Source organism: Macaca mulatta, chromosome X (assembly GCF_049350105.2).
Source record: "Macaca mulatta isolate MMU2019108-1 chromosome X, T2T-MMU8v2.0, whole genome shotgun sequence".
Lineage (NCBI taxonomy): Eukaryota > Metazoa > Chordata > Mammalia > Primates > Cercopithecidae > Macaca > Macaca mulatta.
In genome coordinates this window covers 115,720,426-115,728,914 of record NC_133426.1, presented here as the reverse complement: position 1 = coordinate 115,728,914, position 8,489 = coordinate 115,720,426, and the positions used below count along the sequence as shown (strand labels likewise).

General features: G+C 40.6%; 1 pseudogene; it reads left to right on the top strand.

Annotated features, from left to right (window-relative positions):
* Nucleotides 1-6,656: 6,656 nt before the first annotated feature.
* On the top strand, nt 6,657-7,853 carry LOC144338549 (non-histone chromosomal protein HMG-14 pseudogene; annotated as a pseudogene).
* Nucleotides 7,854-8,489: the final 636 nt, after the last annotated feature.

The window sequence follows — 8,489 nt, the reverse complement described above, 5'->3', positions numbered from 1 at the left end:
GTGGGCACACATCAAGCAAGCTGCCTGTAAGTCAGGAAGAGAGCCCTCACCAGAGTCTGATCAAAGTGGAACCTTGACCTCAGACTTCTAGCCTCCAGAAAAAAATTATGTTGTTTAAACTACCTAGTCTATGGTATGTGGCTATGGCAGCCTGAGCAGCCTAAGACAGAGAGGGAGTGTATTGCTAAGTAGATTTTGCCCAAGAGTAAAACAGGACTTCTCTAGGCCAAATGGCCACCAAGTGTAAGTATCAATTCTTCAGGATCCCTTAGCTTGAAGCTATCCAATGATCAAGGACTCATTACATAATGAAGCAGCCCATTCTATAATGGATAACTTTCATGGTTAGAAAAGTCTTATACTAACGTGTGTAAGACTTATTCAATGTATGTACATGTAAAGGCATGAATAAGACTTTTATAACCTTTATAATCACCAAAGTCTGTAAGATGTCTGCCTCTAATTGCCATTGGTCCTTTATTTTGCTTTGCAAAGTCACCCAGCACAGATTGGTAACTAATAGCTCTAAAAAACAGCAAGTGTTTCTTTAAAAAGCTGACACCTTTTCCAATAACGTTACACTTCTAAATTGACCTGAGGTTGAAGATTTGTGCTTCTCCTAGGAGTCATCTTTGGAAAATGTAAACTGAATGAGAAGCCCAGAGAATTTACATTAAGTCACTCACCTGGTGTCTGCCAATGTGGGTCCCTACAACAGCTGCTGCTCCACCTTGGGTATGTCCTATCTGATTATAACTTATAAATTGTGGCTCCCTATCTGCTGAAGTTCCTCCAGCTCTGTAAGAATTCTCAGTGTTGACACAACATGCTGTAGCATGAATGCATTTTATTATTACAACAAAGTCCTTTCTTTGCACATAAAATACTGGGTGTTTATTTGGATTATAAAGGATGATCCTATGGAAATACTGTGAGTTGCTGGTCAAAAAATCTGGTCTTTCTATTTATATTCAATTAGAAATCACTACATGACTTGGAGGGAACATCCTAACACCTTGGTGCCTCCATTTCTTCATCTCTAATATGAGAATATTATTTGCTTTTCAATTATAAATACGTGGTGAAAATAGAACGAAAAAGTCTTAAGAAATAGTCTACACAGTTCTAAAACCTCTTTAGGAACTTCTATTTGTGATGGGATATAGTAGACATTCTTTCCTCTATCCCTTCCACAAGTCCAACTTTATATATGAACATTATATGTAATACAAACAAAAGAGAGGAGAGGGAAGACTGACTTAAAACCTCAGGATCCAAAAGACAACATGGTGATGAGTTCCTTAGGTTTACTTTTTGCTTCACGCTGAAAGAACCAGAAACCCCAACATGCCAATGTACCCAGACAAAAAGAAAACCCAGCAATATCCTGCTTCCTCTATCCAAAGGACCAGAAAAGGGCAGCTTAGCCAGACGAAATACTTTTAGACTAATAAACAATATATTCCAGCCAAACACCATAGAAAACACTGTGGACACACACACACATGCACCCACACCCCCCAGCAAAGGCTATGCTAGCCAGAGTATAATAAGTTGCCCCAAACTCCCTGCTGGGGTGCTATCAGAGAAGGCCAGCTACAGAGAAATACTGAGCAGAGACTTCATCCCTGCTGGGAAGTAGTATGATTCTCACTACTGACACTTGCCACCTCAGTATCAGTGGAGACCATGTGAGGAACGTGGACTTCTACTTGGCATCTGGCAATAATAAGGCACCACTCCCTCCCTGCATTGGGATCGTGTCAGAAATGTCCTAGAGGAGTGTCAAGAATTTCTCCACCACAGAGTGGTAGTGAGAGCACAATGTTGTGGTGTCTGTGGAGGCCATATTGGGAGCAGTAGTGAGGAGGACCTAATCTTCCCCTCCAGGGAGGTATCACCATAGGCCTAGTGGGGAACAGGGTCTCCCAGCCTCACTCAGCAGTCATGAAGAGCGGCGCCCCCTACCCACCTTAGGTATTAGTGGAAGCTGAGTCGGGAAATTGGATTTCTACTTCCACCTGGAATTAATGAGGTAGCACTCTTGTTTTCTCTGCTGGAGCAGTATTAGAGGAGTCCAGCCAAAGCAGGTTTAAATAGGAACCAGAGTCTCATAACGCAATATCCCAAATCCAGATTTCAATCAAAAATCACTGACAACAAGAATCAAGAAGATATCTAACTGAATGGAAAAAAACAATGAATGGATGTCAACAGTGTGATAAGAGAGATATTAGAATAATGTAACAAAGTATTCATAAAAATATGCATCAAAAAGTATTTATGGACATGTTTGAAACAAATGACAAAATAGCCTCAACACATTAAAAAAAAGATGTCAGCAAATAAACAGAAGATTTTTTTAAAAAAAGACAAATGGAATTCATTGAAGTTATACAGTATAAGAGCAACACATAAAATTAGTCGTATTTTCATACACTAAAAATGAACAATCTGAAAAGAAAATTAATAAAATAATTCAACTTACAATAGCATCAAAATAATAAAATGCATAGAAATAAATTTAACCAAGAAGATAGAAGGTTTGTACATAAAAATTACAATATATTGCTGAAGGAAATTAAGGATAACCTAAATAAATAAGTCACCCTGTGCTCACAGATTAGAAGATTTAATATTGTTAAGACAGTAATACTCCCCAAAGAAACCTACAAATTTAACGCAATACCTATAAATATCTCAACAACGTTTTTTATAGAAATGGAAAGGCTGACACCAAATTCATAATGGTATTTCCAGGGACCCAAATAACCAAACAACTTTGAGAAAAAGAAAATTGGAAAACTCATACTTTCCAATTTCAAAACTCATTACAAGCTATAGTAATCAAAACAATGTATTACTGGCATAAATATAGACATATATATTAATAGAATAGAGAGTATAGAAATAAACCCTCAAATTTATGGTTGATTGATCTTCAATAAGGGTGACAAGATCATTCAATGAAGAAAGAATTGTCTCTTCAACAAATTATGTTGAGACAAATTGATAGCCATATGCAAAAGGATGAAAATCAACTCTTAACCTCACACTATATACAAAAATTTATTCATTATAGAAAAAAGACATGAATATAAGAGCTAAAACCACAAAACCGTTAGAAGAAATCACAGGGGTAAATCTTGGGCCCTGGATCTGGCAATGGTTTCTTAGGAATGGCACTAAAAGCACAAGCAATTTAAAACACAGATAACTTAGACTTCATCAGAATTAACAAACATTTGCATATCAAATGATATAACCAAGAGAATAAAAAGATAGCCCATACAATGGAAGAAAATATTTGCAAATAATGTATTTGATAAGGATCTAGTATCCAGACTATATAAAAGACACTTACAACTCAACAACAGAATGACAAACAATCCAATATAAACATGTCAACGGACTTGAGTAGACATTTCTCCAAAGAAGTTTACAAATGGCCCACAAGCACACGAGAGGCTTCTCAGAATCATTGGTTATTAAAGAAATGCAAAAAAAAAAAGCACAGTGAGATACCACCTTACCCACACTAAGATGACAATAATAATAATAACATCAACAATAAAAAGAAGAAGAGGAAGAGAAGAAGGTGGGAGGGGAGGAGGAGGAGGAGGAGAAGACTAACAAGTGTTTGTGACTATGCAGGACATTGGACCCCTCATACATTGCTGGTAAAAATGTGAAAAGGTGAAGCTACTATGAAAAACCATTTGGTGATTTCTCAAAAAGTTAAACATAAAAATACTATATGACCCAGTAGTTCCACTCCTAGATATATACTCAAAAGAACTAAAAACAAATGTTCAAACATTTGTAAACAAACTTATACAGCACCATTATGCACAATAACCAAAAGGTGTAAACAACACACATGCTCATAAAGTGAAGAATGAATTAAAACAATGTCCATATCCATATAATGGCCTATCACTCAGCTATTAAGAAACTGAAATACTGAGAGAGTGTAGCAAGATGGCATAATAGAAGGCTCCACTAATTGCGACCTCCCCCATAAGTACACTAATTTAACAACTGTCTAGCCAAAAAAAGCACCTTCATACGAATCAAAAATCAGGTGAGCATTTACAGTACCTACTTTTAAGTTCATATTGCTAAAAGAGGCACTAAAGAGGTAGGAAAACAGTCTTGTATTGCCAATGTCACCCCTACCCCATTCTCCAGCAGCTGCAGCATGATGCCGAGAGTGTTACTGTGTGCTGGGTAGATGTAGAGAACAGCAATTGTGAGACACTGAACTCAGTGCTGCTCTATTATTGCCAAAAGTAAAATTAGACCAAACTCAGCTGACACCCAGCCACAAGGGAGCATTTACAATAGCCATAGCCGGAGGGGAATGGCCGAGCCCAGCAGTTGGAACTTGAGTTCTTACTAGAAAGTATGAGGCCTACTGAGACACCAGCTGAGACAGCTGAGGGAGTGCAGGCAACACCCTCCACATTACACTGGGCTTCACAGCTTGTGGCTTCAAAAGAGACCTCTTCCATCTGTTTGAAGAGAGAAAAGGAAAAAGTGGGGAGAACTTTGTCTTGCATCTTGGATACCAGCTCAACCACAACAGGACAGGGCATGGATTAGAGTTGTGAAGCCTCTTTCCTGGCCCTAGCTCCTGGTCGACCTTTCTAGACACACTCTTGGACAGAAGGGAGCCCAGTGCCTTGGAGGAAAGGACCAAGTCCTGGCAGGATTCATCACCTGTTACTTAAAGAGCCCTTGGACCCCAAATAACCATCAGTGATACCCAGGTACTATGACAAGGGCCTTGGGCCAGGTGCTATGTCAAGGACTGTGTCTTGTGGTTTGAGACTCAGATATGCTGGTTCAAAGTGAGACTCAGCACATTCCCAGCTGTGGTGGCTATGGGGCAAGAGTCCTGCTTGAGAAAAGTGAAAGGAAATGTAAAAGGGACTTTGTCTTGCGCCTTAGATGCCAGCTCGGCCGCAGGGGGATGGAGAACCCAGTGGGCTCTTGGATTCTCTAATTCTGGGACTTGACTCTTCGATCGTATTTCTGAACCTGCCCTGAGCAAGAGGGGAGCCAACCACCCTAAAGAGTAAAGTCTTAGGCCTGGCACTATTTGCCACAGCTGACTGAGGAGCCTTGGGCCTTAAAGAAACATCAGCAGTAGTCTGGCAGTACTTCTCGTGGGCCTGTGGGGGCAGTGCCCATGGGGAGAGGCTCCTCTGCTTTTGCAAAGGTGAGGAAAGAGTGGAGAGGACTGTGTCTCATGGTTTGAGTGCCAGCTCAGCTGCAGTACAATAGAACACTCAGTAGACTTCTATGGTATTTGACTCTAGTCCCTGACTCTCAGATGGCACCTCTGGACCCACCCAGAGTTTGGGGGAACTCACCACCCTGAAAGGAAGGACAAACACTTGAGTGGCTTTGCCACCTGCTGATTGTAGAGCCTTAAAGCCTTGAGTGAACATAGGCAGGAACATAGGCAGTGGTTACAGCAACTCTTGGGTGAGACCAGTGCTGTGCTGGCTTCAGGTTTGACTCAGTGCAGTCCTAGTGGTGGTGGCCACAGGGATGCTTACGTCACTCTAATGTAATGACTCAGAACAGTCACCTGGTGGTGAAGTGACTCAGAATAGAGGTGACTCAGGATAGAGAGAGAGACTTTTGTTTATTTGGGAGAAAGTAGAGAAAGAAAAAAAGAGTCACTGCCTGGTAATCCAGATAATTCTCCTGGATATTGTCGAAGATCATTGAGATGTTACCTCTATGCGTCTGCAAGAACCACAGCATTACTGGGGTTGGGATGTACCCTAAAGCAGATATAGCTTAGATCACATTACCCAAGTCCTTTTGAATATCTTGAAAGTCTTCCAAGAAGGATGAATACAAACAAGCACAGATTGAGAAGAATACAATAAATAAATAAGTATTCAATGCCCAGACACAGACAAACATTTTAAAGTATCACAACCATCCAGGAAAACATGAACTCACTAAATTAACTAAAAGAGCCAGCAGGGACCAGTCCTGGAGAAACACAGATATGTGAACTTTCAGACAGAATTTTAAACATGTGTGTTGAGGAAACTCAAAGAAATTCAAGAAAACACAGAGAAGGAATTCAGAATTCTAGCATACAAATTTAACAAAAAGATTAAAATAATTTTTAAAATTATTTAAAATTTTTTAAATTTTAAAAATCGAGCAGATATTCTGGAATGGAAATATGCAACTGGTATACTGAAAAATAAACCAGAGTCTTTTAATAGAAGAATTGATCAAGCAGAAAGAAATTATTAGTGAGCTTTAAGACAGGCTATTTGACAGTACACAGTCATAGGAGTTGAAAGAATAAAGAATAAAATACAATGAAGCATGCTTATAGAATCAAAAAAATAGCCTCCGAAAAGCAAATCTAAGAGTTGCTGGCCTTATAAAGGAGGTAGACAAAGAGATGTGGGTAGAAAGTTTATTCAAAGGGATAATAACAGAGAACTTCCCAAACCTAGAGAGATATATCAATATCCAAATAAAGGAAGGTTATAGAACACCAAGCAGATTTAATCCAAAGAAAATGTGTTATTCTGTTCTCATGCTGCTATGAAGAAATACCCGTAACTGGGTAATTTATAAAGAAAAGAGGTTTAGTGGGTTTCCGCAGCTAGGGCGGCGGGAGGAGTGGCAGCGGCCAGGCAGCCCAGTTTCGCGAAGGCTCTCAGCCCGCCTCGGCCGGCAGGCACCCGGCATGCGCCTTCCTCGCCGCCAGGATGCCCAAGAGGAAGGTCAGCTCCGCCAAAGGGGCCGCCAAGGAAGAGCCCAAGAGGAGATGGGCAAGGTTGTCAGCTAAACCTCCTGCAAAAGTGGAAGCGAAGCTGAAAAAGGCAGCAGCGAAGGATAAATCTTCAGACAATAATGTGCAAACAAAAGGGAAAAGGGGAGCAAAGGGAAAACAGGTCGAAGTGGCTAACCAAGTAACTAAAGATTTACCTGCAGAAAATGGGGAAACGAAAACTGAGGAGAGTCCAGCCTCTGATGAAGCAGGAGAAAAAGAAGCCAAGTCTGATTAATACCATATACCATGTCTTACCAGTGGTCCCTGTCTCCCTTCTTGTACGATCCAGAGGAATACTTTTATCAACTATTTTGTAAATGCAAGTTTTTTAGTAACTCTACAAACATTTTTAAGAAGGAGGGAATCCCACCTCATCCCATTTTTTAAGTGTAAATGCTTTTTTTAAGAGGTAAAATCATTTGCTGGTTGTTTATTTTTTGGTACAACCAGAAAATAGTATGGGATATTGAATTATGGGAGGCTTTGACTGTCTTGGGTGTCAGCTTAACATTCCATAGATGGGGGGTTAGTTTTTATATCCTATAATACAAAGCATATTAAATGGCAATATGGAGTCAGTCCTGCATTTAATGTCTTGAACATTTTAAATTCTATTCTCATGTTGTTTTTTAGTAGAATTGTTTCCTAAAGAGAACCACTGCTTGATCATGGCGCTCCCTGTCGGAATTGTGTGCACTCTGTAACATCTTTGGTTGTGGTAGTCCTGTTTTCCTAATAACTTTGTTACTGTGCTGTGAAAGATTACAAATTTGAATATGTAGTGTACCAGCTATTCAGTTGTGAACTGGTGGGCCATATGTAACAGCTGAGCAACATGTGAAGATACTGGTACTTGATAGCCTCTTAAGGAAAATTTGCTTCCAAATTTTAAGCTGGAAAGTCACTGGAATAACTTTAAAAAAGAATTACAATACATGGCTTTTTAGAATTTCGTTACATATGTTAAGAATTGCGTACAAATTGAAATGTCTGTACTGATCCTCAACCAATAAAATCTCAACTATGAAAAAAAAAAAAAGAAAAGAGGTTTAATCGGCTCACAGTTTCACATCACTGGGGAAATCTCAGGAAACTTACAATGATGGCAGAAGGCACCTCTTCACGGGGCAGCAGGGGAGAGAATGAGTGCCAAGCAAAGCCTTCATATTGGGAGGGGCCAAGATGGCCAAATAGCAACAGCTCTGGTCTGCAGCTCCCAATGAGATCAACGGAGAAGGAGGGTGATTTCTGCATTTCCAACTAAGGTACCCAGTTTATCTCATTTGGACTGGTTATGCAGTGGGTCCAACCCACAGAGGGCAAGCAGAAGCAGGGTGGGGTGTTGCTTCACTCGGGAAGTATAAGAAGCTGGGGGACCTCCCTCCCCCATCCAAGGGAAGCCCTGAGGGACTGTGCTACCCAGCTGGGTTACTATGCTTTTCTCACAGTTTTTGCAATCTGCAGATCAGAAGATTTCCTCATGTGCCGACACCACCAGGGTCCTGGGTTTCAAGCACAGAACTGGGCAGCTGTTTGGGCAGACGCCAAGCTAGCTGCAGGAGTTTTTTTCATACCCCAGTGGTGCCTGGAACCCCAGTGAGACAGAACCGTTCACTCTCCTGAAAAGGGGGCTGAAGCCAGGGAACCAAGTGGTATAGCTCAGCGGATC